The sequence below is a fragment of the Phyllobates terribilis genome, unplaced genomic scaffold (assembly GCF_046119375.1).
Source record: "Phyllobates terribilis strain yellow unplaced genomic scaffold, ASM4611937v1 Scaffold_9__5_contigs__length_417890890, whole genome shotgun sequence".
Taxonomy (NCBI): domain Eukaryota; kingdom Metazoa; phylum Chordata; class Amphibia; order Anura; family Dendrobatidae; genus Phyllobates; species Phyllobates terribilis.
Window position 1 is genome coordinate 371273245 of NW_027362769.1, and position 22909 is coordinate 371296153.

A 22909-nucleotide genomic window follows, 5' to 3' on the forward strand; every position below is an offset into this window, starting at 1 on the left:
ATGCATACCAGGATTGGGGATGAGGGGTGCCACGCATACCAGGATTGGGGGTGAGGGGTGCCATGCATACCAGGATTTGGGGTTAGGGGTTCCATGCATACCAGCATAGGGATGAGGAGTGCCATGCATACCAGGATGGGGGTGAGGGGTGCCATGCATACCAGGATGAGGGATACCATACATACCAGGATAGGAATGAGGGATGGGGTACCACACATACCAGGATTGGGGATGAGGGGTGCCATGCATACCAGGATTGGGGATGAGGGGTGCCATGCATACCAGGATTGGGGATGAGGGGTGCCATGTATACCAGGATTGGGGATGAGGGGTGCCATGCATACCAGGATTGGGGATGAGGGGTGCCATACATACCAGGATTGGGGATGAGGGGTGCCATACATACCAGGATTGGGGATGAGGGAGCCATACATACCAGGATTGGGGATGAGGGAGCCATGCATACCAGGATTGGGGATGAGAGAGCCATGCATACCAGGATTGGAGATGAGGGGTGCCATGCATACCAGGATTGGAGATGAGGGGTGCCATGCATACCAGGATTGGGGATGAGGGGTGCCATGCATACCAGGATTGGGGATGAGGGAGCCATGCATACCAGGATTGGGGATGAGGGAGCCATGAATACCAGGATTGGGGATGAGGAGAGCCATGCATACCAGGATTGGGGGGTAAGGGGTGCCATGCATACCTGAATAGGGATGAGGGGTACCATACATACCAGGATAGGAATGCGGGGTGCCATGCATACCAGGATGAGGGATGGGGTGCCATGCATACCAGGATGAGGGGTACCATGCACACCAGAATAGAGATGAGGGGTACCATGCATACCAGGATAAGGATGAGGGGTGCCATGCATACTAGGATGAGGGATTGGGTGCCATGCATACCAGGTTTCTGGGATGAGGAGGCCATACAAACCAGAATTGGGATGAGGGGTGCCATAAATACCAGAATAGGGATGAGGGGTACCATGTATACCAGGATGAGGGATGGGGTGCCATGCATAACAGGATACGGATGAGGGGTACCATGTATACCAGGATTGGGGACGAGGGGTGCCATGCATACCAGGATAGGGATGAGGGGTGCCGTGCATACCAGGATTGGGGATGAGGGGTGCCATGCATACCAGGATTGGGGATGAGGGGTGCCATGCATACCAGGATTGGGGATGAGGGGTGCCATGCATACCAGGATTGGGGATGAGGGGTGCCGTGCATACCAGGATTGGGGATGAGGGGTGCCATGCATACCAGGATTGGGGATGAGGGGTGCCATGCATACCAGGATTGGGGATGAGGGGTGCCATGCATACCAGGATTGGGGATGAGGGGTGCCATGCATAACAGGATTGGGGATGAGGGAGCTATGCATACCAGGATTGGGGATGAGAGAGCCATGCATACCAGGATTGGAGATGAGGGGTGCCATGCATACCAGGATTGGAGATGAGGGGTGCCATGCATACCAGGATTGGAGATGAGGGGTGCCATGCATACCAGGATTGGAGATGAGGGGTGCCATGCATACCAGGATTGGAGATGAGGGGTGCCATGCATACCAGGATTGGGGATGAGGGAGCCATGCATACCAGGATTGGGGATGAGGGAGCCATGAATACCAGGATTGGGGATGAGGGGAGCCATGCATACCAGGATTGGGGGGTGAGGGGTGCCATGCATACCAGGATTGGGGATGAAGGGTGCCATGCATACCAGGATTGGGGATGAGGGGTACCATGCATACCAGGATAGGGGATGAGGGGTACCATGCATACCAGGATAGGGGATGAGGGGTACCATGCATACCAGGATAGGGGATGAGGGGTACCATGCATACCAGGATAGGGGATGAGGGGTACCATGCATACCAGGATAGGGGATGAGGGGTACCATGCATACCAGGATAGGGGATGAAGGGTGCCATGCATACCAGGACTGGGGATGAGGGGTGCCATGCATACCAGGACTGGGGATGAGGGGTGCCATGCATACCAGGATTGGGGATGAGGGGTGCCATGCATACCAGGATAGGGATGAGGGGTGCCATGCATACCAGGATGGGGGTGAGGGGTGCCATGCATACCAGGATGAGGGATACCATACATACCAGGATAGGGATGAGGGATGGGGTACCATGCATACCAGGATAGGGATGAGAAGTAGCACACATACCAGGATTGGGGATGAGGGGTGCCACGCATACCAGGATTGGGGATGAGGGGTGCCATGCATACCAGGATAGGGATGAGGAGTGCCATGCATACCAGGATGGGGGTGAGAGGTGCCATGCATACCAGGATTGGGGATGAGGGGTGCCACGCATACCAGGATTGGGGGTGAGGGGTGCCATGCATACCAGGATTTGGGGTTAGGGGTTCCATGCATACCAGCATAGGGATGAGGAGTGCCATGCATACCAGGATGGGGGTGAGGGGTGCCATGCATACCAGGATGAGGGATACCATACATACCAGGATAGGAATGAGGGATGGGGTACCACACATACCAGGATTGGGGATGAGGGGTGCTACGCATACCAGGATTGGGGGTGAGGGGTGCCATGCATACCAGGATTGGGGGTGAGGGGTGTCATGCCTTCCAGGATTGGGGTTGAGGGGTGCCATGCATACCAGGATTGGGGATGAGGGGTGCCATGCCTACCAGGATTGAAGGTGAGGGGTGCCATGCGTGCCAGGATTGGGGTGAGGGGTGCCATGCATACCAGGATTGGGGGTGAGGGGTGCCATGCATACCAGGATTGGGGGTGAGGGGTGCCATGCATACCAGGATTGGGGTTGAGGGGTGCCATGCATACCAGGATTGAAGGTGAGGGGTGCCATGCGTGCCAGGATTGGGGTGAGGGGAGCCATGCATACCAGGATTGGAGGTGAGGGGTGCCATGCATACCAGGATTGGGGGTGAGGGGTGCCATGCATTCCAGGATTGGGGGTGAAGTGTGCCATGCATTACAGGATAGGGATGAGGGGTGCCATGCATTACAGGATAGGGATTAGGGGTGCCATGCATTACAGGATGGGGATGAGGGGTGCCATGCATTACAGGATGGGGATGAGGGGTGCCATGCATACCAAGATAGGATGGTGGGGACAGGATGGGGGCAGCACAAATACCAGGAGGGGGCAGCACATACAAGCATGGGAGACCATATACCAATAAAAATGCTCGCCAACCGGGCATAGAACGGGTTCAATAGCTAGTTATATTAAAAAATGCATGAGAGAACAGAAACAAACCATCATTGCTACATCAAAATGAAAGCTAATAAACCCCAATCAACTTCCTATATCTTCAGTTATATTCTCCTTGCAGCTGCTCGCTTTCAGTATTTAGGGGAAGTAGACGGTTGTAGAAGTCATCTCTGTCTGAGCAACGTCTGTAACAGCTTCCTGCACCGCCTCAATGACTGGAAGAAAGCGGCTACAGAGAAAATATAACTTAATTTTCTCCCAGTAGCCGCTCCTCCAGTAAAACAGCCTAATATGGTTTAACCCCTTTCCCCCCGAAGGATGTTTGCACGTTAATGTCCAGTCTAATTTTTATAATTCTGACCACTGTCACTTTATGAGGTAATAACTCTAGAACGCTTCAACAGATCCCACTGATTCTGACATTGTTTTTTCGTGACATATTGTACCTTATGACAGTGGTAAAATTTATTTGATATGACTGGAGTTTATTTATGCAAAACTTGGAAATTTGGCGAAAATTTTGCAATTTTCAAACTTTGAATTTTCATGGCTGTAAGGCGGCGGTGTTCACACCGTGCAGTAACTGAGGCAGTGACCCAAGCAAGTCCAACATAAACAGCTTTTATTTCAGCAACTCACGGGTTAACAGAAAGTTCTCCGGTTCGCAGCCGGGTTACCAGAAAGTCCATACACAATGGTTGCCGGGGACAACGGCCGCGCCGGGCCGCTCAGAGCCTGACAGGTGCAGAGCCTTCCTAGGCAGACGTTCAGCCACACACAGTCCTGCTGAGCTTTCCTGCTGTGCTCCTAGCAGGTTGCAACATAGAACAACACTAATAGTTAGTACAGGAGTTTTAACCACTTCGCGCCAGAGCCTGTTTTTGCCTTCGTGACCGGGCCAATTTTTTCAATTCTGACCACTGTCACTTTATGAAGTAATTACTCTGGAACGCTTCAGCGTATTCCCCTGATTCTGAGACTGTTTTTTCGTGACATATTGTACTTCATGATTGTGGTAAAATTTCTTCGATATAACTTGTGTTTATTTGTGAAAAAAATCGGAAATTTGGCGAAAATTTTGCAATTTTCAAACTTTGAATTTTCATGCCCTTAAATCAGAGAGATATATCACACAAAATAGTTAATAAATAACATTTCCCACATGTCTACTTTACATCAGCACAATTTTGGAACCAAAATTTTTTTTTGTTAGGGAGCTATAAGGGTTAAAAGTTGACCAGCGATTTCTCATTTTTCCAACAAAATTTACAAAAACATTTTTTTAGGGACCACATCATATTTGAAGTCACTTTGAGGGGTCTTTATGACAGAAAATACCCAAAAGTGACACCATTCTAAAAACTGCACCCCTCAAGGTGCTCAAAACCACATTCAAGAACTTTATTAACCCTTCAGGTGCTTCACAGGAATTTTTGGAATGTGGAAGAAAAAAGTTAACATTTAACTTTTTTCACAAAAATGTTACTTTAGACCCAATTTTTTTTATTTTCACAGGGGTAACATGAAAAAATGGACCCCCAATTTTTTTGTGCAATTTCTCTTGAGCGTGCTGATACCCCATATGTGAGGGAAAACCACTGTTTGGGCGCACGGCAGGGTTCGGAAGGGAAGGAGCGCCATTAGACTTTTTGAATGTAAAATTTGTCTGAATAATTAGCAGACGCTATGTTGCGTTTGGAGAGCTCCTGATGTGCCTAAACAGTGGAAACCCCCCACAAGTGACACCATTTTGGAAACTAGACCCCTTAGGGAACTTATCTAGATGTGTGGTGAGCACCTTGAACCCCAAGGTGCTTCACAGAAGTTTATAATATTGAGCTGTAAAAATAAAATTTTCACATTTTTCCCACAAAACCGTTTTTCATCCCTTAATTTTGCATTATCATAAGGGTAATAGGATAAATTGCACCATGAAATTTGTTATGCAATTTCTCCTGAACACGCCGATACCCCATATGTGGAGGCAAATTACTGTTTGGGCACATGGCACGGTTTGAAAGGGAAGGAGCGCCATTTGACTTTTTGAATGTAAAATTTGTTTGAATAATTAGCGGACGCCATGTCACATTTGGGGAGCCCCTAATGTGCCTAAACAGTGGTAACCCCCCACAAGTGCCACCATTTTGGAAACTAGACCCCTTAGGGAACTTATCTAGATGTGTGGTGAGCACCTTGCACCCCCAGCTGCTTCACAGAAGTTTATAATATTGAGCCGTAAAAATAAAATTTTCACATTTTTCCCATAAAAAATGTTTTTGATTCCCTAATTTTGCATTATCATAAGGGTAACAGGATAAATTGCACCATGAAATTTGTTGTACAATTTCTCCTGAGTACGCCGATACCCCATATGTGGGGGAAAACCACTGCTTTGGTGTACGGCAGGGTTCGGAAGAGAAAGAAGCGCTATGTTGGCTGGGATAGGCAGCAGACACCATGTTACATTTGAAGAGTCGCTGACATGCCCAAACAGCAGAAACCCCCACAAGTGACCCCATTTTGTAAACTACACCTCTCAAGGAATTCATCTATGGAAGTAGTGAGCATTTTTTAATTTTTAAATTTATACCATTGGGCAGTGAAAAAAGCATAATTATATTTTTACCACAAAAAAATGTTTTACCCTCAGATTTTACATTTTCACACAGGGCAATGGGTAAAAATGGTGCCGAAATGTGTCACACAATTTCTTCTAAAAGTGTTAATACCCCATATGTGGCTGTATCGTACCACTTAGCCATACGGTGAGATTTGAGGGGGAAGGAGCGCTATTTGACAATTGGAGAACAAATTATTGTAGAATAGGCATTTGGATTTGGGAGCACAAAATTTTCTGAATTTCTTTTGGGGGGCAAGGACCATTTTGCTTTTCCAGAGCCTTTCTGCTACCAGTAACTTGGAAGTCCCTTATATTTTTAACAGATGATGGACCTGAGTGGGGACTAGCTTTTTTTGAGGACTGAGTTTAAGCTTTTATTGGGAACATTTTACGTAACATTTATCCGGCGCTCTAGGCTGAGCACTTACATCGGGGTTTCCATCTAAATTTCCAAGTGATGTAATTCAGATGAAACCCCTGCAGGATCCATTCACTATAATGAGGCAGCACAGTTACTCTGGACTCCGTCTGGCCTCTGTTTAGTGGTGTCCTTTTTTTCAGAAGTGCACAAAACTGTGGCCAACCGCACTTTTATGCACGCCTAAAACAAATGACACCGTGGGATCCCAGGCTAGACGGCGTCCACAGTGGCCTATAGCTGCCTCATTACAGGGAATCTTCCATCATGGGTTCTGGCTGAATCACGTATTTCAGAGATTTACACGGAAACTCTGGTGTAAGTGCTCAGCGCAGAGCACAGGATAAATGTGAGCAGAGCCTTACTGGGATCTTTGGGAGACATAATAAACAAATCAGTAGCAGGTGAATAATATTTGTTTTATTTATTTTTTATGCCGTTCCTAGTGTGATATAACTGATTAGATTACTTTATTCTTCGGGTCGGTGCGATTACAGAGATACCAGATTTATATCGGGTTTTTATGACTGACAGCTGTCACACACTAAAATACGCTTTTTTTGCAAAATCTAGTTTTTGCATCACCATATTTTGAGAGCTATAATTTTTCCATATTTCGGCCGATAGAGTCATGTGACGGCTTGTTTTTTGCGGGACGAGTTGACATTTTTATTGGAACCATTTTTGGGTACGTGACATTTTTTGATCGCTTTCTATTCCGTTTTTTGGGAGGTAAAGTTAACAAAAACAAACACTTCAGGAATTGTTTTTTGAGTTTTTTTTTATGCCGTTCTGCGTGTGGTAAAAGTGATCAGGCAGCGTTATTCTTCGGGTCAGTACGTTTACAGCGATACTACACTTACTGTATTTTTTTTATGTTTTGGCGCTTTTACACAATAAAACAATTTTATAGAAAAAAATATATTTTTTTTGCATTGCTTTATTCTGAGTGCTATAACTTTTTTATTTTTCGGCTGATGGAGCTGTATGGCGGCTTTTTTTTGCGGAACAAGATGAAGTTTTCAGCGGTACCATTTTTATTTCTATTCTGCTTTTTGATCGCATTTTTTTCCACTTTTTGTTTGGCGATATGATGAAAAAGCATATTTTTTTTCTCCGTTTTTTATTTATTTTTATTACGGTGTGCACAGAAGGAGTTAATTTGTGTGACAGTTTTATAGCTCGGGTTGTTTCGGACGCGGCGATACCAAATATGTGTACTTTTTTTGGTTTTGTAATAATATACGGATTTATTGGTTTAATATTTTATTTATTTATTTTTATTTATTTTGTGATTTTTTTTTTAATAGTTTAAAAACTTTTTTTTTACTTTTTTTTTACATTTTTACTTAGTCCCTGTATGGGACATAAATTTTTATTTTTCTGATCACTGATCTCATGTAATGTAATAGACATATATTACATTACATGAGATCTTCACTGACTGTTTCAGTCAGTTTCCTGTCTGGCATCAGCTACATACAGGCTGAAGCCAGACAGGAAGGACACCATATATGGCAGAGCTGGAGGCGGTCATGTGACCTCCAGCTGCCATAGCAACCCCAGGTCCTCAAACGAAACGGAGGTCTTCGGAGGCAAGTAAGATGACCCCCTCTCTTCCTGCTGTCTCCTATATGCCGCGATCACTATAGATCACAGCATATAGAAGACAGCAAAGGGTTAACATCACTGGGACCTGATCTAATCAGGTCCCGATGATGTACCCTGTCAGAGCTAACGCTCTGCACCGGAATCGCAGTGCTTGCTGGACCCTGGGGGTCCTGAGCACTGCGAGACCACCCACCGTTTTTAAACGTCGGCGCTGCACAGAGCCCAGGCAGCGCGGACGTTTATCTACAGTGGGCGGTCGGGAACCGGTTAAAGGACCTGTGGCAAGAGCCCTGGAAAACCCGGGTTGGAGGGAGGAGGCCGCCCCACTGCCTCCTGTGACCTCCTCCAAGAAATGAAGGCCCTGCCGGGTTTTTACTTAATCTTCCTTAGCCAGGTAGTCTGACCAGGTCATTGTTCACCTTCATTCCTGCATTGCAGCCGCAGCTGTGTCTGTGACTGCAATGCACTCCAATGGATTTAATAGGTCTCTGTACACATTCTGGGGGATATATAACGTCCCTCGTATACGATCCCGGTCACTGCCTCACATGGCCTTAAAGCAGAGAGTTATCTCATACAAATCAGTTAATAAATAACATATCCCACATTCCTACTTTACATCAGCACAATTCTGGAACCAACATTTTTTTTGTTAGTAAGTTATAAGGGTTAAAAGTTGACCAGTGATTTCTCATTTTTACAACAAAATTTACAAAACCATTTTTTAGGGACCACATAGCATTGGAAGTGACTTTGAGGGGCCTTTGTGACAGGAAATACCCAAAAGTGACACCATTCTAAAAACTGCACCCCTCAAGGTGCTCAAAACCACATTCAATATGCTTATTAACCCGTCAGGTTCTTCACAGGAATTTTTGTAATGTGGAAGAAAACATAGAACATTTAACTTTTTTTCACAAAAATTTTACTTAGACCCAAATTTTTTTTTATTTTTGCAAGGGTAACAGGAAAAAATGGACCCCAAAATTTGTTGTGCAAATTCTCCTGAGCACTCCGATACCCCATATCTGAGGGAAAACCACTGTTTGAGCACACGGCATGGCTCGGAAGGGAAGGAGCGCCATATGGATTTTTGAATCAAAAATTTGATTGAATAATTAGTGGATGCCATGTCGCGTTTGGAGAGCCGCTGATGTGCCTAAACAGACCCCTAACAAGTGACACCATTTTGGAAACTAGACCCCTCAGGGAACTTATCTAGATGGGGGTTCAAGGTGCTCACCACACAAGTGCTTCACAGAAGTTTGTAGATGTGTGGTGAGCACCTTGAACCCCCAGGTGCTTCACAGAACTTTATAACATTGAGCCGAAAAAATACAATTTTCACATTTTTCCCACAAAAATGTTTTCAGCCCTAAAATTTTCATTTTCATAAGTGTAACACGAGAAATTGCACCATATCATTTGTTGTGCAATTTCTCCTGAGAAAGCCGATACCCCATATGTGGGGGAAAACCACTATTTGGGTGCACGGCAGGGCTCGGAAGGGAAGGAGCACCATTTGACTTTTTGAATGTAAACTTTGCTTGAATAATTAGCAGATGCCATGTCGCATTTGGAGAGCCCCTGATGTGCCTAAACAGTGGAAACCCCCACAAGTGACACGATTTTGGAAACTAAACCCCTCAGGGAACTTATCTAGATGGGGGTTCAAGGTGCTCACCACACAAGTGCTTCACAGAAGTTTATAACGTGGGGCCATGAAAAAAAATCCCATTTTTGCCACAAAAATGTTTTTTTTAGCCCCAAATATTTTATTTTCAAAGTGGTAACAGGAGAAAATGGAATCCAAAATTTGTTGTGCAATTTCTCCTGAGCACGCAGATAGCCCAATTGTGGGGGAAAACTATTGTTTAGGTGCACAGCAGGGCCCAGAAAGGAAGGAGTGACGTTTTGGAACGCAGACTTTGAGAGAGTTTGGAGAGCCCCTAATGTACCTAAGCAGTGGAAAACCCCCACAAGTGACCCTATTTTGGAAACTAGACCCTTCAAGGAATTTGTGTAGATGTGTGGTGAGCACCTTGAACCCACAGGTGCTTCACAGAATTTTACAACGTGGATCTGTAAAAATGAAAAAATATATTTTTCCCACCAAAACGTTGTTTTAGCCCCATTTTTTTTTTCATTTTAACAAGGATAGCAGGAGAAAATGGACCCCATTTTTTTGTGAAATTTTTCCTATGTACACCAATACCCCATATGTGGTCGAAAACTAATTTTGATGCACAGTGCAAAGCTTAGAAGGAAGAAGCACCATATTGGAGTTCAGATTTTGCTGGACTGGTTTGATGGTGCCATGTGCTGCACATTGGCAGATCCCCTGAGGTGCCAGAACAGCAGACTCCCCCATAAGAGACCCCATTTTATAACCTACACCTCTCAATGAATTCATCTAGGGGTGCAGTGAGTATATTGACACCACAGGTGGATCACATATAACAATAGGCAGTGAAGAAAAAAATAATTACATTTTTACCACCAAAATATTGTTTTCGCCCCAGATTTTACATTTTCATACCGGTAAATGGTTAAAAATGGCACCAAAATGTGTCTTACAATTTCTGCTGAATGTAGAAATACCCCATATATGGCTGCACAGTACTGCTTAGCCATACGTCGAGACTCGGGAGCGACGGAGGACTATTTGTCTCCTGGAGTGCAGATTTTTCTAGAACAGTATGTTGACTCCATATACACAGTGCTAGAATAGCAGAATTCCCCCTCAACTTACCCATTTTGGAAATTATACCCCTTTGGGAATTTATCTACAGGTGTAGTGACGATTTTGACTCTATGCATCTAAGCAGTAGCGGATGTTGCTAAATGAAGTGAAATTTGCAAAATGTCATTGTAGTGACCAGTACGTTGTAGTGACCAGTACGTTGTGCCCAGCTCATAATTCTGGAGACATGCACCTGTAAATTAGGCGGGCACTCATCCCTATAGAAATGCTAAACCTGTTGACGCTAACTGCGGTTTAGGCACACTGTGGGGCTCAAAGGGGAGGTAGGCATTTGTATTTGGAAGCACAAATTTTGCTGATTTTTTATGGGGGGGCAAGGGCCATTTCACTTTTCCAAAGCAGTTGGGGGGTTAAAGTGCCAGGAGCGGTGGGGGCATCGCTCCTGGGGTGTCAGCTGTCAGAATTAGCTGACACCCGGCAGCAATCGCGCGCGCACAGTCTCTGTGCCTGTGCGATCGCCGAGACATATCCATACATACTTGGTCATTAAGGTCCAGGCCACAGGGACATATGGATAAGTCTCACATCAGAAAGCGGTTAAATACAATTTACCTGCAGATTACCACTATATCTTAGCGAAGCAGATAATGGCCTGTAATAAAGAGAACTGTTGGGTTATATTGGGAACATCTTTCTTCTCTCTCCATAGAGAACAGCTGAACGCTTGGCTGAACGTTCATCTCTACAGAGGATTCGGGAGAAACATCAGACAGCAGACTCGGGTATAATTGCAACACTAATTACATGTCTGTGGCCTGGACTGGTCTTGAATAATGAAGAATAATTGGGTTCCATATATTGCATACCCCGATGTGTGTTGTGGAACTGTTGTCTATTGCTCAGTGACTACCTCAAGTTGACTACTAGCACCCAAACTTCCATGTGACAGAGCCCAGGACACGCTCATATTCTACCACTCGTATCACGGGAAGTGCTCAGAAGTCAGTGCTATCAGGTGGAGAACATCTCACAAGCTCCCTGTCAGCTCCATGCACAGTGTAGAGCAGAGGAGCCGTATGGTCGTGCATTAGTAAGTCATGGCAATGCCACAAATATAAGGCTGGATAAGCCCAGGCATTATTCTGCTTTCTCTTATAATCTACTCCTGGCTGTAATGATGAGGCAATTATCTTAAAATGAGTATGTTTGAAGCTCTGTCCAGTATATCAATTAGATTACATTTTAGTTCTGAAACCGTGAAGGATATCATAAAAGAACACTAAAAGAGGTTTGTTAGGTGTCATTGATGATCTATCATCTCGGTCTATTCTTAAATCCATATTATAGATGCTATCACACATAGCGCCATCACACTGTCAGCCATATATAATCTGTATTTTAGCTGAATGGGGGAATCAACGGGCCAAAAAAACCCCACAAAACATAAAACACAAAACATAAACCTCTAGCCCAGAATTCACTGGTGCGGTGAATGAGGAGAATGTGACTTTTTTCTTATTATTTCGTGGTGACTCTTCATCAGGACGGTTACCTGTAAGAACTTCCTCTTTGCACCGCCACTCATCTCCCTGCACATCGCTTTCTCCTTTCTCCATTATGACTTGTGGATTATTAATTAGATTCTTGTCTGAATTTCAAAACTGTGAAAATAATAATGTAAAATAAAGTCACAGACAGAAGGAAAACTCATGTGGAATATTCTACATGGAGGCTTTTACTACAAGCTCGTGTGGCACCTGAGCCACCAACCGATGCCGACATCACCACCTCCTATATCACCTCAGTCAGTATAGCGGTGCCTAGTGATAGAAGCAGGGGTGACTGGAGCAGGGACCAGTGATTTCCTTCAAGAAGTTGTCCACTACTTTCACATTGATGCTCTATCTGTAGGATAGTGCATCAATGTATGATCGGCCAGGTTCCCGCACGCGGCACCCCCGCCGATCAGCTGTTATCGGTGCCGGCGGCCGGAAGTCCTTACCTGCGGTGCTTGGTCGTCCATCTGTAGTGGCCGCCGCAGGGTACTGCACATCCGCCTCCCATTCAATTGAATAGGAGGCGGGTGTATAGTAACGAGCGCCGGGCCCTACAACTTGACGGCCAAGCACCGCAGGTAAGCACTTCCGGCTGCCACCGCCGGCACCGATAACAGCTGATCGGCGGGGGTGCCACATGCGGGATCCTTGCCGATCATACATTGATGCACTATCCTACGGATAGTGAAAGTAGTGGACACCTCCTTTCATTATTTTGTCTTCACATTTCGAATACCCTAACATTTTTATTTTTCCATCATATAAGAGATGTTTTGCTTGGAAACGTTGTATTTTTGGGGTACATATTTTTTTTTAGTGGGGCCGGAAGCAATTTGTTTTCTTTTTTCGTGGTGTTCACTTGTGATATAAATCTGATGTTAGAGGAATTGTCTACCCCTTTTTTATATTTAAATGCAGCTCAGTAAGGTCTAAACCAGTGCTTCCCAATCTCCAGTCCTCACGGCCCCCGCGGGTCATGTTTTTCAGGATTTCCATAGTATTGCACAGGTGAGAGAATTCCTGATGCCTTGATGATACTTCCATCACCTGTGCAATACTAAGGAAATCCTGAGAACATGACCTGTTGGGGACCGTGAGGACTGGAGTTTGGGAAACATTGGTCTAAACTAAAGAGCTAGAACATGTTCGCCTAGCTATCTGCCAGTATTCCTCTCTTATATGCAAGGCCACTGTCGTGAACACACTCGGTGATGCTGGCATAATGTGTGGATGTGACCGGGGGTATCCACTGCAAGACCACCTAGTCTGTCTAATATCATTACAACTCTCAAATGTGTAACTCAATCTCACGAATAACCACCCAAAACTGCCACCACTAAGGTTTGTGATGATTCTGATATAGTCCCACATTTAAATAAAGGTCACATGCAGCAGATCATAAAGACCCTAAAATGAGAAGCATGACTAAGAGCATACATAAATGCAAAAGTGAACAACTTTTGGGCAGCACGGTGGCTCACTAGTTAGCACTGTTACTTAGCAGTTCTGGGGTCCTGGATTCAAATCCCACCAAGGACAACATCTGCAAGGAGTTTGTATGTTCTCCCTAGATTTGGGTGGGTCTCCTCCGGATTCTCCGGTTTCCTCCCACACTCCAAAGACATACTGATAGGGAATGTAGATTGGGAGCCCCAATGGGGACAGTGCCGATAATGTCTGTAAAGCGCTGTGGAATTAATGGCGCTATACAATTGAGTAAAATAAATAAAATAAACTTTATAGTGAAAAATAAATACAAAAATATAGTACAAGAAAGCCATACAAGATTAAGAACCAGACAAAAAAAAATTAGCACAGTTATAGGCCCCAACGGATGGCACAATGCAGATGGACATGCATGAAGGAATGAGTAGATGAAAGTAGAGATAAATAAAAAGAATGTGCAATAGTCCAAGGTGAATGACACCAGTAATAATAAGGTACAAATATATATAGTATATACAGTATATAGTGGTGCCAGCTATAGTCAGTATGTATAAATGAAGATAGTAAAGGTAGATATCCAAATTACACTGACGAGCAAAAGGGTAACAATGTTTTGAACTATTGACTTTCAGGCTCCATATCTCACCCTCCACTGCGCTTTGATCGTGAGACTACCATCATTTTATAGACAATCAACTTGGCTATATCATACATAAATTTGACCTGCAATTAATTAGCATATGAAAGTTCAAAACATTGTTACCCTTTTGCTCATCACTGTATATAAAAGAGTCACTGGAATCTCAAACAGCAGAGAAAAGCACCCAAAATATAATTTAACCCCTTACTTACCGGGGACGTATTAGTACGCATATTTGCTGCGCTGAGCCCTCACTGAACGGAGCACATGTCAGCTGATTCTTACAGCTGACATGTGCCCGCAACAGCCGCGGGTGGAATCGCGATCCACCCGCGGCTGTTAACATGTTAAATGCTGCTGTCAATCTCCGACAGCAGCATTTAACGCGCGCTTCCGGGTAGCGCGTCATAAGCCCCGCCCACCGGCGACCCCGTCACGTGATCGCGGGTCACCGATGGGCGTGCATGACAACCCAGGGTCTGCAGCAGACGCCTGTGGTTGTCATGATCTTGTCGCTATGAGCGCCACCTAGTGGTCGGCGCTCATAGCACAGGACCATTTCTGCTGCATGCAGGGGACCTGCTCGTCCCCTGTATGTAGCAGAGGCGATCGGATAGTTGCTGCTTCTAGTCTCCTATGGAGACTATAGAAGCATGCAAAAAGTAAAAAAAAAAAGTTTTTAAAAATATAAAAAAAAAATAAAAAAATATAAAAGTTTAAATCACCCCCCTTTCGCCCCATTCAAAATAAAATATATAAAAAAAAACCCACATACACATATTTGGTATCGCCGCGTTCAGAATCGCCCGATCAATATAAAAAAAGAATTAATCCGATCGGTAAACGGCGTAATGAGAAAAAAATTCTAAACGCCAGAATTACGTTTTTTGGTCGCCGCAAAATTGCAATAAAATGCAATAACGGGCGATCAAAACATCGGATCTACCCAAAATGTTATTAATAAAAACGTCAGCCTGGCGCGCAAAAAATAAGCCCTCACCCAGCCCCAGATCCCGAAAAATGGAGACGCTACGGGTCTTAGAAAATGGCGCTATTTTTTTATTTTTTTTTTACCAAATTTTGGATTTTTTTTTCACCACTTAAATATAAAAGAACCTATACATGTTTGGTGTCTATGAACTCGTAATGACCTGTAGAATAAGAAGGGCAGGTCAGTTTTAGCATTCAGTGAACGTGGTAAAAAAAATAAATAAAAAACAACTGTGGTATTGCACTTTTTTTGCAATTTTACCGCACTTGGAATTTTTTTCCCGTTTTCCCGTACAGGATATGGTAAAACTAGTAATGGCGTTGAAAAGTACAACTCGTCCCGCAAAAAATAAGCCCTCACATGGCCATATTGACCAAAAAATAAAAACGCTATGGCTCTGGGAACAAGGGGAGCAAAAACGAAAATGCAAAAACGAAAAATGCTCCGGGGCTTAAGGGGTTAAGCAATGTTACAGCACGGTCCCAACTAAAGTAAAGAGGAACGCTAAGTGCCCGGCCAACTCGACACACGTTTCACACAGCGTGCTTCATCAGGGGTAGGTATATACAATGAATGCATGTCCTTTTATACATAGTTAAACCAATGGGATTAAAACTTACATCATAGGAGCGCTCTATAATAAAACGTGTCCAAGATGGTGCTGGATGCCAGAAGATGGTTCTACTAGTGGTCACATGTCTACATCAGGTCACCATGTGGTCACTAGCTGAATGACCAGGAAGGGGCGTGAACGAGGAGTCCGGTCACATGTGAAGTCATGTGATCACGGGATGCAGTGTAAGGCTGATGTCACTGCATAAATTATCGGACATAATGTGCGGCCCAGCACAGTGACGCCCAGCCAGAGCGTCATGCAATAGACCAAGCTCATCATTACGGTACATAAAAAATGGACTACAGTCCTAAATAATACCAGCAGGGGGCGTCCGTTATATTAGTAAAATAATGAAGCAAAGTGCATGACACAAACAATGATAAACCCACAAAGGGGTGATGAAAGGGAGTGGGAAAAATGCTTGAATGGATGAAAGAAAGGGAAGTGTGAACAAAGGTGCAGTAAGAAAAAATAAATAAAAATGAATATACCGTATTTTTCGGACTATAAGATACATGGACCGTAAGCAGGGCCGGCTCCAGGTTTTTCTGGGCCCCGGGCGAAAGAGTCTCAGTGGCCCCTTTAATACATACACGATTCATGATGCACAGATACCGCAGAGAAATATATACAGGGTGGTCCAAAAGTAGGTGGACAGAAAGTGTAATAAGGTTATGAAGGGGGAGATTTATCAAACATGGTGTAAAGTGAAACTGGCTCAGTAGCCCTTAGCAACCAATCAGATTCCACTTTTCATTCCTCACAGACTCTTTGGAAAATGAAAGGTGGAATCTGGTTGCTAAGGGCAACTGAGCCAGTTTCACTTTACACCATGTTTGATAAATCTCCCCCTTCATAACCTTATTACACTTTCTGTCCACCTACTTTTGGACCACCCTGTATATATATATATAGTACAATGCAAAGATTTCACTTCTTACATTACATGAGCGATATCTATTGTAAATTCCACAATAGCTCACAAACCGGTGAATCGCTCCACACAGAATACTGGCCCCCATATAAGGCTCCATACGGAATACTGGCCCCCATATAACGCTTCATACGGAATACTGGCCCCCATATAAGGCCCCATACGGAATACTGGCCCCCATATAAGGCCCCATACGGAATACTGGCCCCCATATAAGGCCCCATACGGAATACTGGCCCCCATATAAGGCTCCATACAGAATACTGGCCTCCATATAAGGCTCCATACGGAATACTGGCCCCCATATAAGGCTCCATACAGAATACTGGCCCCCATATAAGGCTCCATACAGAATACTGGCCCCCATATAAGGCTCCATACAGAATACTGGCCCCCATATAAGGCTCCATACAGGATACTGGCCCCCATATAGCGCTTCATACGGAATACTGGCCCCCATATAAGGCTCCATACGGAATACTGGCCCCCATATAAGGCTCCATACGGAATACTGGCCCCCATATAAGGCTCCATACAGAATACTGGCCCCCATATAAGGCTCCATACAGAATACTGGCCCCCATATAAGGCTCCATACAGGATACTGGCCCCCATATAACGCTTCATACGGAATACTGGCCCCCATATAAGGCCCCATACGGAATACTGGCCCCCATATAAGGCCCCATACGGAATACTGGCCCCCATATAAGGCTCCATACAGAATACTGGCCTCCATATAAGGCTCCATACGGAATACTGGCCCCCATATAAGGCTCCATACAGAATACTGGCCCCCATATAAGGCTCCATACAGAATACTGGCCCCCATATAAGGCTCCATACAGGATACTGGCCCCCATATAAGGCCCCATAAGGAATACTGGCCCCCATATAAGGCTCCATACAGAATACTGGCCTCCATATAAGGCTCCATACGGAATACTGGCCCCCATATAAGGCTCCATACAGAATACTGGCCCCCATATAAGGCTCCATACGGAATACTGGCCCCAATAAAATGCTCCATACGGAATACTGGCCCCCATATAAGGCTCCATACAGAATACTGGCCTCCATATAAGGCTCCATACGGAATACTGGCCCCCATATAAGGCTCCATACAGAATACTGGCCCCCATATAACGCTCCATACAGGATACTGGCCCCCATATAAGGCTCCATACAGAATATTGACCCCCATATAACGCTCCATACAGGATACTGGTCCCCTTATAAAGCTCCATACAGGATACTGGCCCCCATATAACGCTCCATACAGAATACTGGTCCCCTTATAAAGCTCCATACAGGATACTGGTCCCCTTATAACGCTCCATACAGAATACTGGCCCCCATATAATGCTGCATGCAGGCTGTTACCCCCCACATAATGCCCCATACAGGCGGTCCCCCCCCTTATAATGCTCCATGCAGGCTGTTACCCCCCACATAATGCCCCATACAGGCGTCCCCACCCTTATAATGCTCCATGCAGGCTGTTACCCCCCACATAATGCACTATGCAGGCTGTCCCCCCCCCCTTATAATGCCCCATGCAGGCTGTTCCCCACCTTATAATGCCCCATGCAGGCTGTCACCCCCCTCTTTATAATGCCCCATGCAGGATGTCACCCCCTCTCTTTATAATGCCTCATGCAGGATGTCACCCCCCCTCTTTATAATGCCCCATGCAGGATGTCACCCCCTCTCTTTATAATGCCCCATGCAGGATGTCACCCCCTCTATTTATAATGCCCCATGCAGGATGTCACCCCCTCTATTTATAATGCCCCATGCAGGATGTCACCCCCTCTCTTTATAATGCCCCATGCAGGATGTCACCCCCCCTTTATAAGGCCTCATGCAGGATGTCACCCCCCCTCTCTTTATAATGCCCCATGCAGGATGTCACCCCCCCTCTCTTTATAATGCCCCATGCAGGATGTCACACCCCCCTCTCTTTATAATGCCCCATGCAGGATGTCACACCCCCCTCTCTTTATAATGCCCCATGCAGGATGTCACACCCCCCTCTCTTTATAATGCCCCATGCAGGATGTCACACCCCCCTCTTTTTATAATGCCCCATGCAGGATGTCACCCCCCCTCTCTTTATAATGCCCCATGCAAGATGTCACCCCCCCATATTATGCCCCATGCAGGATGTCACCCCCCCCCATATTATGCCCCATGCCTCCATACATTAAAAAAAAAAAATCAAATACTCACCTCCCTCCTCCTCACCTGCTGCCCGCTGCTCGGGTCCGGACTCCAGCGTTGCCGGCGTCGTCCCGCTCTGCGCTCCCTGTGACGGCTCAGGGGAGCGCGCGGTGGAAAGACGTTACCGCGCCCTCTGACCTGAGACGTCACAGGGAGCGCAGAGCAGGAAGACAGCGGATCTGCGGAGGCACGGGGAGAGGTAAGTATCCGGTTGCCGGGGCCCTGAGCAAGCGGCGGAGAAGGGCGGGCGCTGACACCGCTCTCCTCCGCCCATAGCCCAGCGGGGTGCGCGACCGCCAGTGGGCCCCCCTGCCTGCTCAGGGCCCCGGCACTTGCCCGGGTGCGCCGGGTGCTGACGCCGGCCCTGACCGTAAGATGCACCCCAAATTTTGGGGTGGAAAATAGGAAGAAATTTGTTTTATAAGATGGGGGTCCGTCTTATAGTCTGAATAGGTATCTTAGCTGGGGGGCAGAGGAGCGGGAGTCAATGGAGGCAGGGTCCCTCAGGAAGCCGGCGGAAGTGGAGGAATGCTGCGGACCCCAGGTGCAAGAAGGCGGTGCTCCAGCAGCGGGGTGTTGCTGTGGAGCAGGATTGCAGGAAGCAGGGCCCTCCATTCCCTCCCTCAAGAACTCAGCGGCAGCAGAGGAGGTGAGATGATGCGGGGAGGGTGTCTGGCTGTCGGCGGTGAGGCAGAGCGGCGTGCGCTGCATTTCTGGTGGTCGTGGCCATCTTCCTGAAGCCATGGACCTCGGGGAAATAGCTGCCGAGCTTCCAATCTGCACATGCGCTGGCTCGGTCGACTATTTTTCTGTAGATCACGGCTTCAGGAAGATGGCCGAAGCCACAGGAGAAGCAGTGCACGCCGCTCTGCCTCACCGCCGACAACCAGACACCTGCCCCGGTTTTGAAAAAAAAAAAATGAAGTTAGCAATTTTCAAACTTTTAATTTTAATGCCCTTAAATCAGAGAGTTATGTCACACAAAATAGTTAATAAATAACATTTCCCACATGTCTACTTTACAATAGCACAATTTTTGAAACATAATTTTTTTTTGTTAGGAAGTTAAAAGTTGACCATCGATTTCTCATTTTTCTAACAAAATTTACAAAACCATTTTTTTAGGGAACAAATTACATTTGAAGTGACTTTGAGGTGTCTATATACAGAAAATACCCAAAAGTGACACCATTTCTAAAAACGGCACCCCTCAAGGTGCTCAAAACCACATTCAATATGCTTATTAACCCTTCAGGTGCTTCACAGGAATTTTTGGAATGTGGAAGAAAACATAGAACATTTAACTTTTTTTCACAAAAATTTTACTTAGACCCATTTTTTTTTTATTTTTGCAAGGGTAACAGGAAAAAATGGACCCCAAAATTTGTTGTGCAATTTCTCCTGAGCACTCTAATACCCCATATCTGAGGTTTATTAACCCTTCAGGTGCTACACAGAAATTAATGAAATGTTGAAGGAAAAAATGAACATTTAACTGTCTTTCACAAATTTATTTAGACCCCAATTTTTTTATTTTCACAAGAGTAAAAGGAAAAATTGCACCACACAATTTGTTGTGCAATTTCTGCTGAGTACACAGATACCCAATATGTGGAGGACAACTACTGTTTGGGTGCACGGCAGAGCTCAGAAGAGAAGGAGCGCCAGTTAACTTTTTGAAGGCAAAATTTGCTGGAATCATTAGCGGATGCCATAGTGCGTCTGGCGAGCCCCTGATGTGCCTAAAGAGTAGAAACCGCCCCCACAAGTGACCACATTTTGGAAACCAGACCCTTCAAGGAACTTATCTAGATGTGTGGTGAGCACCTTAAACCGCCAGGTGCTTTACAGAAATTTATAACATTAATCCGTGAAAATAAAAAATCTAATTTTTCTGCCAAAAATGTTATTTTAGCCCAAATTTTTTTTATTTTCACAAGGGTAACAGGAGAATATGCACCATACAATTTGTTGTGCAATTTCTCCTGAGTACACCGATATCCCATATGTGGAGGAAAACTACTGTTTGGGTGCACGGCAGGGCTCAGAAAGGAAGGAGTGACGTTTTGGAATGCAGATTTTGATGGAATGGTCTGCGGGTATCCCCAATTTTGAAACTAGATCCCTCAAGGAATTTATCTAGCCATATATTGAGCACCTTGAACCCACAGGTGCTTCCCAGAATTTTACAAAGTTGATCTGTGAAAATGAAAAACAAATATTTTTTCCACAAAATTGTTTTAGCCCAAAATCTTTTCATTTTCAAAAGGAAAGCACGAGTAAATGCACCCCAAAATTTGTTGTGCAATTTTTCCGGTGTTCAAATACTACTTTTGAGGCACAGTGCAAAGCTCAGAAGGGAAGCGCCATATTGGAGTTCAGATTTTGCTGGACTGGTTTGAGGGTGCCATGTCACATTGGTAGAACCCCTGAGGCGCCAGAACAGCCAAACCACCTATTAATGACGCCATTTTACAAACTACACCTCTCAATGAATTCATCTAGGGATGCAATGATCAGGTGTGTCACAGCATCCTGTTTTAACCCCTGATTTTCCATTTTCACACTGGAAAATGAGGAAAATGGCACCAAAATGTGTCCCAAAGTTTCTGCTGAAAGTAGAAATACTCCATATGTGGCTGTATAGCACTGCTTAGTCACACAGCGAGACTCGCAAGGGAACAAGCGCTATTTGCCTCCTGGAGCGCATCTTCAGGATAGGATATAACAAATCTCTTGTTAAAGCCCCTTCGAAACGCATTGATTTTAAAATTGTAAAAAACAGAAATAAAATCCTTTATTGGAAACTTTGGATTTTGAGATGTCCTTTCCACGTGGCGGACCAGCAACACAGTGAAAACTGTTTGAACTCCACATTATATCTCTTCCCTCCTGTCTCTCTCTCTTACCTCCTGTCTCTCTATTCTCTCCTGTCTCTCTCTCTTACTTCCTGTCTTTCTCTTCCCTCCTGTCTCTCTCTTACCTCCTGTCTCTCTCGCCTCCGGTCTCTTTTACCTCCTGTCTCTCTCTCTTCCCCCGTCTCTCTCTCTCTCGCCTCCGGTCTCTTTTACCTCCTGTCTCTCTCTCTTCCCCAGTCTCTCTCTCTCTTCCCTCCTGTCTCTCTCTTCCCTGTGTCTCTCTCTTACCTCCTGTCTCTCTCTTACCTCCTGTCTCTCTCTTACCTCCTCTCTCTTCCCTCTTGTCTCTCTCTCCTCCTGTCTCTCTCTTCCCTGTGTCTCTGTCTTACCTCCTGTCTCTTTCTCTCTCTTCCCCCCTGTCTCTCTTCCCTCCTGTCTCTCTCTTCCCTCCTGTCTCTCTCTTCCCCCCTGTCTCTCTCTCTTCCCTCCTGTCTGTCTCTTCCCTCCTGTCTCTCTCACCTCTTGTCTCTCTCTCACCTCCTGTCTCTCTCTCACCTCCTGTCTCTCTCTCTCTCACCTCCTGTCTCTCTCTTCCCTCCTGTCTCTCTCTTCCCTCCTGTCTCTCTCTCTTCCCTCCTGTCTCTCTCTTCCCCCCGGTCTCTCTCTTCCCCCCGGTCTCTCTCTCTCTTCCCTCCTGTCTGTCTCTCTTCCCTCCTGTCTCTCTCTCTCTTCCTTCCTGTCTCTCTCTCTCACCTCCTGTCTCTCTCTCTTACCTCCTGTCTCTCTCTCTCTCTCTCACCTCCTGTCTCTCTCTTGCCTCCTGTCTCGCTCTCACCTCCTGTCTCTCTCTCTCCCCTCCTGTCTCTCTCTCTCCCCTCCTGTCTCTCTCTCTCCCCTCCTGTCTCTCTCTCTCACCTCCTGTCTCTCTCTTACCTCCTGTCTCTCTCTCTCTCTCACCTCCTCTCTCTCGTTGCTTCTTTCTTTCCTTCTTCCTGGTCGCACCTGGCCCCGCCCCTCCCTGTAGCCCCGCCCCCACCATGTGACCCCACAGTCT

The 22909-nt window shown here is 45.7% G+C and overlaps 1 pseudogene; it reads right to left on the bottom strand.

Moving 5' to 3' along the window:
• The window catches only part of LOC141162317 (uncharacterized), an 85222-nt pseudogene extending 62339 nt beyond the window's left edge, over window positions 1–22883 (bottom strand).
• Window positions 22884–22909: the final 26 nt, after the last annotated feature.